Source organism: Sipha flava, unplaced genomic scaffold (genome assembly GCF_003268045.1).
Source record: "Sipha flava isolate LNK unplaced genomic scaffold, YSA_version1 238_pilon_pilon, whole genome shotgun sequence".
Taxonomy (NCBI): Eukaryota; Metazoa; Arthropoda; class Insecta; order Hemiptera; family Aphididae; genus Sipha; species Sipha flava.
The window spans coordinates 388,893-399,183 of record NW_020272880.1 but is presented as its reverse complement, the minus strand read 5'-3'; the positions used below and the strand labels follow the sequence as shown (position 1 = coordinate 399,183).

General features: G+C 30.7%; 1 protein-coding gene across 3 annotated transcripts in view; it reads right to left on the bottom strand.

Moving 5' to 3' along the window:
* LOC112683964 (discoidin domain-containing receptor 2-like) overlaps positions 1-10,291 on the bottom strand; it is a 180,427-nt gene that overhangs the window by 31,928 nt on the left and 138,208 nt on the right. The window lies entirely within an intron of this gene.

Below are 10,291 nucleotides of genomic sequence, written 5' to 3'. Positions count from 1 at the left end.
AACACACACACACACACACACACACACACACACACACACACACACACAGGGATGGATCCAGAAATTGTTCAAAGGTGGGGGAAAGATGCGTAATACATTATATATAAAAATAGGATATGTGTATGGTTAGTTGTGGTTTTAGGAACAAAGTTAAATTTTATAACAATTAAAGGAATAAAATAACATAATATTATGGTTTTAGAAAACAAGAGTTTATTTTATTTTATAATACAAAATCAACTTTTTGTTTAGAAAATCTTTTAGTTATATTTTTTATGTTATTTTCACTGTTAATATTTACATCATTATATATAACAGACAACCCTGTAAATCTTTTTTTTTTTCATTATTGCCCTTAACTACGTTTTAAGCAGCCTTCGTTAGGAAAAACTTCTTGCTGCTGTTGCGACAGAAATTGGTAATGTAACCAAAATGTTAAGAAATTATGTGTATTAGATTGTAATTTTGATTTAAATGATTTAATGTTTTATGAACAGAATTTATATTTTTCAACTCGGGAACTATTGTTTTTTTTCACGGAAATGACCGAGACTACGTGTGACGTGCGGTAGTCAACGATTGTCTGTAGTAACGAAATAATGTTTTAATCATTTTTATTGCAGTACACACTGTATAATATTATTGATTGATACAATATACAACACAATTATTACAAGAAATTATAACCGATTCTGTATGATGTATATCTTTCATATTATTCTATTGGTAGATGAAAAGTTTAGGATTTTTAAATGATTAATATTAGAAAAATTGAATAGTTTTTTGCTGTGTATGAAAAAAAACCATTTTGAAGTATTTGGGTGGGATGTACTCTCCTCTTGAATCCGTGCCTGTACACACACACACACACATGCTTTTAGATTTCCGCACAGGTATTTTGAGGTAATGACGACGCGGTGGATGCCGAGTTAGATGTGCGTCAAAGGTGCGAATGGCCTTTGGGACGTGTATTAAAGGCACACGAACCGGAAGAGAGAGAAAGAAAGAGAGTGAGAAAGACGGAACCATGGTCGGTTTGTATATTAAATTCTTCGCTGCCGTCCGTATAACCGAAAACTCTCTGGTCCGTCATGATGTATAGGTACACATATACGCCACCGTCGTGATACGTATATATGTATATAAATGGGATTTGATGTGGTTTTGTCGTTTCGAATTTTCCTCGACCGCAGCAGCATGGTATACGTACCGGCTAGGTAGGTACGGGTAAGAGGAACCCTGAACCGTAGTTGCGTAACGTTGTCGCCAAATGTTTTTTTCCAGCCGACCAAACGGATGTAATAATGCCATGACGGCGTGCGTGCTAACACGCCCAAGTAAAGCAATTCGTGAATTTCGTTGTACACGAACTTGGATCGTACACAAATATAATAATAATAATAATAATAATAATAATAATAATAATAATAATATCAAAATATACGGTTAGTAATAATACAGGGGGTGGACAAAATAATATGAACACCTGAAATATACGCAATTAATTTATTTATATTTATATATTTATTTATTAATAAGGTGTTGGGCCACCGTTTGCTTTTACAACACTTTCAATCCTTCGCGGAACAGATTCGTAAAGGACCTGAATAGTTTCCAACGGAATTTCGTCCCATTCTTCTACCAAAATATCCGCCGAATGCTTCAGTGATGTTGGAGATACAGTACAAACAACATGCAACAATATGCAGCTATATTGCATGGTGTTCATATTATTTTGTCCACCCGTATGTGCTCATATGTTATAATAACAAGTTTTCCGTCCGAACGAGACCTTTATTCACATGCACCTTGAGCTCACACAGGTTCGCACACCGTACGGCATGATTTGACAAAAAATCCGTTTTCAAAAAGTGTGAAATGTCTGTATAATCTCTACTGTTCGATTTAATAGTTTATAATATAAATAATAATAATAATGTTACTTGCTTAAGATAACAATATAATACACGCAAAATAATAGTAATAATAATAATGCGAAAATATTGCGGTCTGATAGTTATTAACAAACACGTCTTCGTACAGATATATCTTGACGATAGATCACGAGCGAATCCAAGTATCGAAATTGGGAACAGTTTTTGCTCACGAACACTCAGCAGTGAAACCAGAAGTTGCTATAGTTTATCATTTAACCGTACCTATTTTAATCTTTTAATGCACAGCGTTTTGTCCGATTGCCGTCGCGAGCATAATTAATTAGTTGAACATTTCGTTTGTGCACCGTAATTTCCCGCGAACACTACATCGTTCCGAGATAAAACGCACACGGAATTATATTATTTGTCAATGGTTTAGTTTGCGGAATGTATCTAATCGTAGTTATCATCTATGTAGCTGTGTTTTTCGTGTCAAATAGGTGGGCACATTCGATACATCTGTAAAACCTGCCAAGAGATTAACCCATTTATTGGAGAAACTGTTTGAGTGCGATTCAAACTTGTGTGCCTTTGATGAAGTTTACCCTATGTTGAAATATCTAAAACACGCAAAACCAGGAACAAGTCAACTTAACGCGAACAAAGGTCCAGGCGTAATGCCAAAGGGAACACGTGTTATAATACCGTAATCTCATAATCTGTAAAATAAAATTCAAGCCGTAATTACATTTAATATTTGATGGGTTTCTCTTTTACTTACTTATAATGTGATTACTAAATAAATGATATGTGTAGTTACAACGAAACAGCACAATGTAATTTAATAATAATAATAATAATAACAATCATCAAGTATTTTATGATTTTGTAAAAAATCATTTTGTTCTTTAATCTCTCTAATGTATACGCTTTTTTAAATTTAAATTTACAAAATGAACATACATTATATTACTTTACTATAATACTTAATAGTTGTAAACATACCGCCTGGATTCATGTTAGTCCTTATTCTTTTCTGAAGTTATTCATTAAACTTTAAATAATCCTATGAATATTATCTGCGTGTGTGTAAATATAAATATAAATGTAAATATAAATATGTATACATACTATACTTGGATTTACTCTTTGAAGCAATTGCTTAAATTATTTGATTGCACAAGATGTAGCTTTTATATTGTTTGACGGTTATATTATGTATTTAACCAAGATTCAAGATAAAACGTTAAAAATAATAAATGAATTATATTTTACACCTTATATGTAACTTATTTCATAATAACAATAAATAGATATTGGTTATTTATGTTAGAAATGTATTATCATGGGCTTAATACTTCATTTTAAATAGCATATAATATGCATATATTATAGTTTGTATTTGAAATTATCAAAAAATGGAATAATTAAAGAAGTTTAATTTTAAAACCATGAAAGTGGGTATCACAATTAAATGTTATGAAAATATATAAAAAATAGTATACATAGAAATAAAAAATATATTTCAACGTGATCTTTGTCTTTTATATATTTTGTATTTGAAAACTGTTAACAATAAATGTTTGTCAAATATGTGTCGTAAGTTTGAATATTGTGATATTTAATTTGTATTATTTTTTAATTTTAAATAATATCATTTACAATCAGTACGGTTTTATAATTAAACTGTCAAAAACTTAAAGTCTTATAGTTTCTTTAAATGAAAAATCGAACATAAGAGCTTAATTTTTCGTTTTAATGACCATAGCTTAAAAAAATAATTTTCTAAATGTCAATCAATATGCGTTTAATTTCCAAGGCATCCGGGAAAAGTAAGTCTAAGAAAATAAATATAAGCTTTGAACGAAACGAAACAAAAATTTGTAAAGTTTTATTTTACATTTTTTATTTATCTTAAAAAACAAAATAATAATAAATAAATAAATGAATAAATAATTTATAAATAAAGAAAAATGTTAATTCAAAATTGTTTGATATTATAATAAAAATATTTTTGGCATCTTTAGAAGTTAATGCGTATATAGTTAAATGAGTTATAAAAGGTTAAGTTATCAACCAAAATACACTAATGATTTGTTAAATTCTAATTATCGAGCTAACCTTTTTTGTTGTTGTTTATGTTACATTACTAGCTGTAACGGTCTGCTGTAACAACCTACTATATTTATTTCCCCGTGGAAGACTAATGAATTATTACCAGATACAGTCACGATAGGTTTATGTTTTGCTGGATCGAAAGTAAATATTTTATACATACGATTCGAATTAAATTTAGGATAATAAATTGTACGAATGTGTGTACACATATTTACTTGTACGACGTAAACAAATAGAAAATTTATATTTCATAGATTGAACATTTTTAGTTTTATTAGAAAATAAATGATGTGAACATTCACTTTCAATTTCCAATTTGATGTACACAGTAATGTCTTTAATTTTTTATCCAAACCGAAAATGTCAGCATCAAAACAATATGACCATCAGCCCTTCTTATTTTCTGCAGTTTGTTCATTGATAAAAATATCCTTAAAATTGAGTTTCAGTAAGTAAATACAATTTTCGTAATCGTTTTATACCATCGTTCACCGATCTTATGAGTAGATTTTGGGCTTTCTTTTTTTCTGCGTCAGACATAAAAGGTATTTCTTGGAATAATATAGTTCGTAATATTATGATAGTTAATTTAATTTAACAAGAAAAGGTCCAAAGAAAAAAAATATAAGTTTTTTTTCATAATTCCGATAGCTTATGTATATATATACATATAATATTACATATTTCTAATTTTAAGTTAATACATAAGTTACAAGTAATAATCGTACAACTTGAAGAAACGCTAACCATAATCCATAAGCGGTTCGTTCATATGACACAAGAAATCAAACTGAACATGATTTTTGTTTTTTTTTACATATTGGTAAGAGGTCAACAAGTAGGTCGTTGTATGGGTATTGAAACTATAACGATAGAGTTTGCGCTTTAAGGGACTCGTAATATGTTCATGAACTAGAAACACGGACGTTTTATTAAGTTACTTGACAAAACCAATTTGTGTTTATTGGCAAAACGGACAAGTTTAAGTCAATTATTCACTTTATTATTATCGTCTCCAGTAAATACGACATCGGTCAAAATGTCCAACAATCACTCGAAAGACCTATATAGCTTGTAAATTAACCACTCAATTAATTATAGTATTTGTTCCGTCAAGATGTAACGGTTATCGAATTCTGTCATCCGGATCAATATTATTCTAATTATATTTACACCTACGTACAATTTAGACATTTTAAAGGGTAAAATATTTAAGGCAGTATGCTAATTATTACATCACAAATAATTTCATTACTATACAATAATGAGGCTGTAGTACTAAAAAAAAAAAAACCTTGAAAACGTATTATCCAATAAATATAGTGTTTTTGAAGATAGGTAGATACCTATCTAAATTTACATAATAGTTAATAATTTAATTAGGAAGATAATTTATTAATTCAGTTTGAGTAAACGATTTTTAATTTTTTCTAATTGCTTTTGTTTGTTAAACACTTTAACCGTTAATTTCCTGTTAGTATTACAATTGATATAAAAAGATACGTTACTCCGCTCTTTCCCTTTCTTAATTTTATTGTTTGTGACCACCGTTGCTGTCAATTAATTAAAATAAAATAAATGTGTGCGTGTTCATGTTTATATACCTATAAACCGTTAGTCACCTAAAAGTTTGTATTCGTTGAAACAATAACACTGGATCGAAAAAGCCGAAAAGAAAGAAAAAAAATGTCTACAGACAGGAAACTTTTCAATTACGTTTGCACGCAACGTCTAAGTTTTTCATCTTCTTTTCGACTAACCGTCATTATTATTATTATTATTATTATTGCTTATTTAGAATATTTATTTTAAAAATCGACACGATATAGTAATTCATATTTGAATTTATTACTGTAATACGATGGCAGTATATAGATATTTTATTTTTATAATTATTATTTTATAATAATTTATTTAATAATATTAAATTCGAATTTAATCTATAATAATATTAATTTACAAAGACAAAGACGTTTTTACTAATTAATAGTTAATTAGGGAATATTAAATAATCATAAATGAATCAATTTCAATTGAAAAAAAAAAAGAAAAAAGGTTATGATTGGGTTTTCGATTACGAAAGTTATTTTTATGTTTTTACTTGATAATTATTTTTTAATATAATTTGTTAGTTATTTATTATTAATTACGTTTGATAAATGTAAGATAGTTTTGTATAATGCCGCATCAGTTTAACTAAACTGGTGATTTTTTAGATAAGTGCTGACTGCTGATGATATCTTAGAACATTATATTCTACCCCGTGTAAATAGAAAATTAAAATACCGTGAATGTTTTAAATAGCAGAACGGTATTTGTCGAAAAACCAAGCTACGGAATAATATTAAGGTACGCGAACCGTTCGACCAAATCCGATGCCCGTACGGGTTAAAAACGGTTATCACGTGGGGTGGGTTCCGATTGCATTAAATTTTTCTTTCGCACCCGGAGTCAATTAGTTGGATCATTACGATTATTTCCAATCTGCTTAACATAAGACCAGCTAGGACCCTCTTCAATGTCCGATTTATTTGTATACAAGTAATAACACCACGAGGCACATGACGTAATCCGTTAAGGATTTGTCTGTATCAGATACGCGCGCGCCGGGACGACCGGGGGAAAAAAAATGAACTCTAGGTAACTGTTCGGGGTCGACTTCCGGTTATTATTTTGGCGTTTGCCGAAACTTTGGTACTGGAGTAGTAAATGCAGTACACCGCACGGTGAAACGTGTCCAGCGTGATTAATCGAACTTTCGGTCGTTCGGCGTTGGAATATTTCGCGCGGGGATGAAACGACGCGGGGCGAGCGACAGAGCTTTCGTTACGGGGGAAATTGTTGCCTTCTCTATATTTTCCCACTTATTTGTTCCGGAACAGAATCTATATATATTTATAAGTGTATGTGTGTGTATATACATTAGATAGCACTGCAGTCAGTTAAGTCTGACGGTAGAATTGCCGTCACGTTCGGAAATCTCGTATCTAATGCATTAAGAGCCAATTTTTTCCCTTTCCGTTTATTATTATTCCACGTAATAAATCCTATAATGAATTATTGCCCGTGCCTTTTGAAAAAAAAAAAAAAACCAATAAAAGTTCAACGCGTGGCAATAGAAACGAATTAGATTGTCGTAACGCGAAACAACCGCAACACTAGAATCGGATTTTTTGTTATGATCAACGAACGGAGTTTGAAAACACTGAAACTTCGGTGACAACTTTTGAATGACAAATACGTACGCATATGCAAAAGTTATGATGATAATATTAAAAATAAGATTAAAAAAAAAAAAACAGGGACAGCTGCAATATTGTCCGTCGTTCGTAAAAGAACGAGATGTACAGATCATCTTGTGTGCACCAGATTTCGGACAAACGAAAAAGGACAGTTTTTCTTTTTATTATTGATAAAATGGTAAAAGCAGTAGCACAGCTTTGACATACTTCAAAATAGCTGTAAAAAAAAAAAAAATAAATAAATAAATCGTTGAGGTTACGGAAAAGCAAAAAGGGTTTTCGTTAAAATGACTAAGCTTTTGAGGGTACAATTTCTTGTTAGCCACAACTATTATCAAAGGTGCCGGTGGTAAATGCAGCGGGATAATAATATATATTATTATATCAGTGTGACCCTTTGCGGACCAAAGGCTTTTAGGTGCCGTGTACATAGAACACACATGTACACGATTTAATCGAGTCGTGCGATGATAGGAAATACGTTTTTAGAAAAAATGTTTAGACAAAATAAAAAGGGGGGAAAAAACCTTTCACCTGTTATTTCCCAATTTTTATTTTCCATTTGTCTTTTTCTCCGAGCTACCGACACGTATATCCATTGGTAAATATCAACAGAAGTTAAAATCTCAAAGACACGTGCGTCATCCATTTGTATTATATAGACTATAGTATAAACAATAAAATTTTTGAGTTTTGAATCACCGAACAACGTTTTTACCGAAGTACTTTTACATTCTGCATATTATTGTTTGAATAAGTAAATCTTGACAGTTGACAAAATCAATAGATGTTATGTTTCCGTTCTTTATTTTTTTTCTTATGTATACGAACAAATTCAATTCAATTCTAAATTTATGCTTTAAATAATATTGCACCAATCATTGTAATGGACTCGGTTGGTTCAAACACTACAAATATGCATACATGTATGAATTTGATAAGACTGTGTACATATACTTAATTTTTTTTTTTAGAAATATATATTTTAAATTTAAAAAGTACCGATAAAAGTTAAATTGTTAATTTGAAATAAATAATGCCAAACAGTATAATCTCGTATTCATTAATTTCAATAAATATTTTATTTGTATTTTCAAATGTTTTATTACAATGTTTCAAAGTTGAAGATAAGTTAAAAGTGATGGAGTTGAACGTATACTCGTGTTAAAGTATATTTTGTGCATTAAAAATGTGATTTATTAATTGAAAAAATAAAATTCGGCCTAACAATAAATCAATTATTTTGTTCAAGTATTTACACAACCCATATAATAATAGTGGGCTTAACATACTTGGGTTGTATAATAGTTCTTAGTGTTTAATAAGTCGTAAAAAATATATTATAATTAATACATTTTTTTTCGCGGACGTTTGTATATTTTTATGAATCAATCAACAAGATAATTTACTATCTGATTGACGAGTATGTTAAACGATTTATAAATAACATATCGTACCAAGTATTAATTTTCGTGCACCAAAGCTATTGAGAGTACTGATTTTGATCACATGAATGATTTCGATGATCATACGCAATTATTAATCGGTAGCGATTTTGAGTTGTAGCGCATAGTTTTAATTACACTCGACCAACTGTTAAACGATTAGTGTAATGTTTATAATGTTTACACTCATTGTCGTGGGTCCGGCATGGATCGTTCGAATAAAACGTTTCGTTTGTTATTCGGCACAGTCGTATATATATATTTTTTTTTGAACACGCGTCACATTTCAATTAGATATCAATCGTAGTTTGATTATTTTATAATCTCGCTACAATTTGTTGTCTCGCTAAATTTCAGAATCGTCAAATGTCTAACACTATGTATACGAGTATGTACGTACGTATTTTAAGAACAACGTGCACGGAATTTGTAATTCGAACAGGTAATTTAATTCGGCCGAATCCCATCGCTTAATTAAATTACATCTTTGTGCGCTAACGCCAGAGCTACGCGTTTCGACAAGATGTCTATTTGTTTATTCCGCGAACCACACGGGCTAAAGGCAAGCCATAAGCATACTACTCTACGTATAGATAGTGTCATATCTCTTTGACCTGGATCGTTTGAATCAACGACTTCATTAGCGACACGTGCACGAGTAAAATGCAAGCAATGAACGTTTCGTATAAATAATATATACGAGCGTTTGTACATACATGTGTACATACAGCGGCGTAGTTACGGGGTGGGGGTGTATGAGGTTTCCACCCTCCTCCCAGAATTTTTTTTTTTAACGATATTAAATTATTATTTATCATAGTTTACGTATTATAGAAAAATTATATTTTCATTGCACTACGATTAGGTATATATTAAAAATCGAGTAACAGAATAATTTTCATTAAATACGGGACATAATGATAACACCATTTTACATATGTAATATTATTGTATAGGATCTCGTGTTAAGATATACTAAGAATATTATAAATCAACTCTTAAACACCCCCTCGCCTCAAAAAAAAGAATTATATCTACGCCACTGAATATATATATATACACACGCGCGCGCGCGTAAGAATAATTAAGATTTTGTTGTTTATTGTTCGACGACATTGCCTTGTGGTGCGTTTTTAATTACACATTACGCGTTGTATATCGATCACAGGAAATAATAACAAAATCACAGACAACAAATCGACATTGGTGTACGTATACACCACATGTTGCTTTGATATACGTTACATATACATCTGGAATCGTCCGCCTGAAAAATGTCTCTTGGTCTTCGATACTTGTACAGACGACAATTAAATAACGTTACCTAACATGAATGATCTGCTTAGATTTGGTTATCGTATACACATTATTATTATTATTATTATTATTATTATTATTATTATATACTCGAAAGCGGAACATCGGGTCGTATCTTTCTTGTTCTCTCTCTCTCTGTCTCATCATTTTGATTTCGATGGATTTGAATATGCACACGTGGTGTGTCTTTTCTATCTAATCCTATGTGTATATACGAATACATGCGTACGCGCGCGTACACCCACACACACACACACACACACCCACACACACACACACACACACACTCACA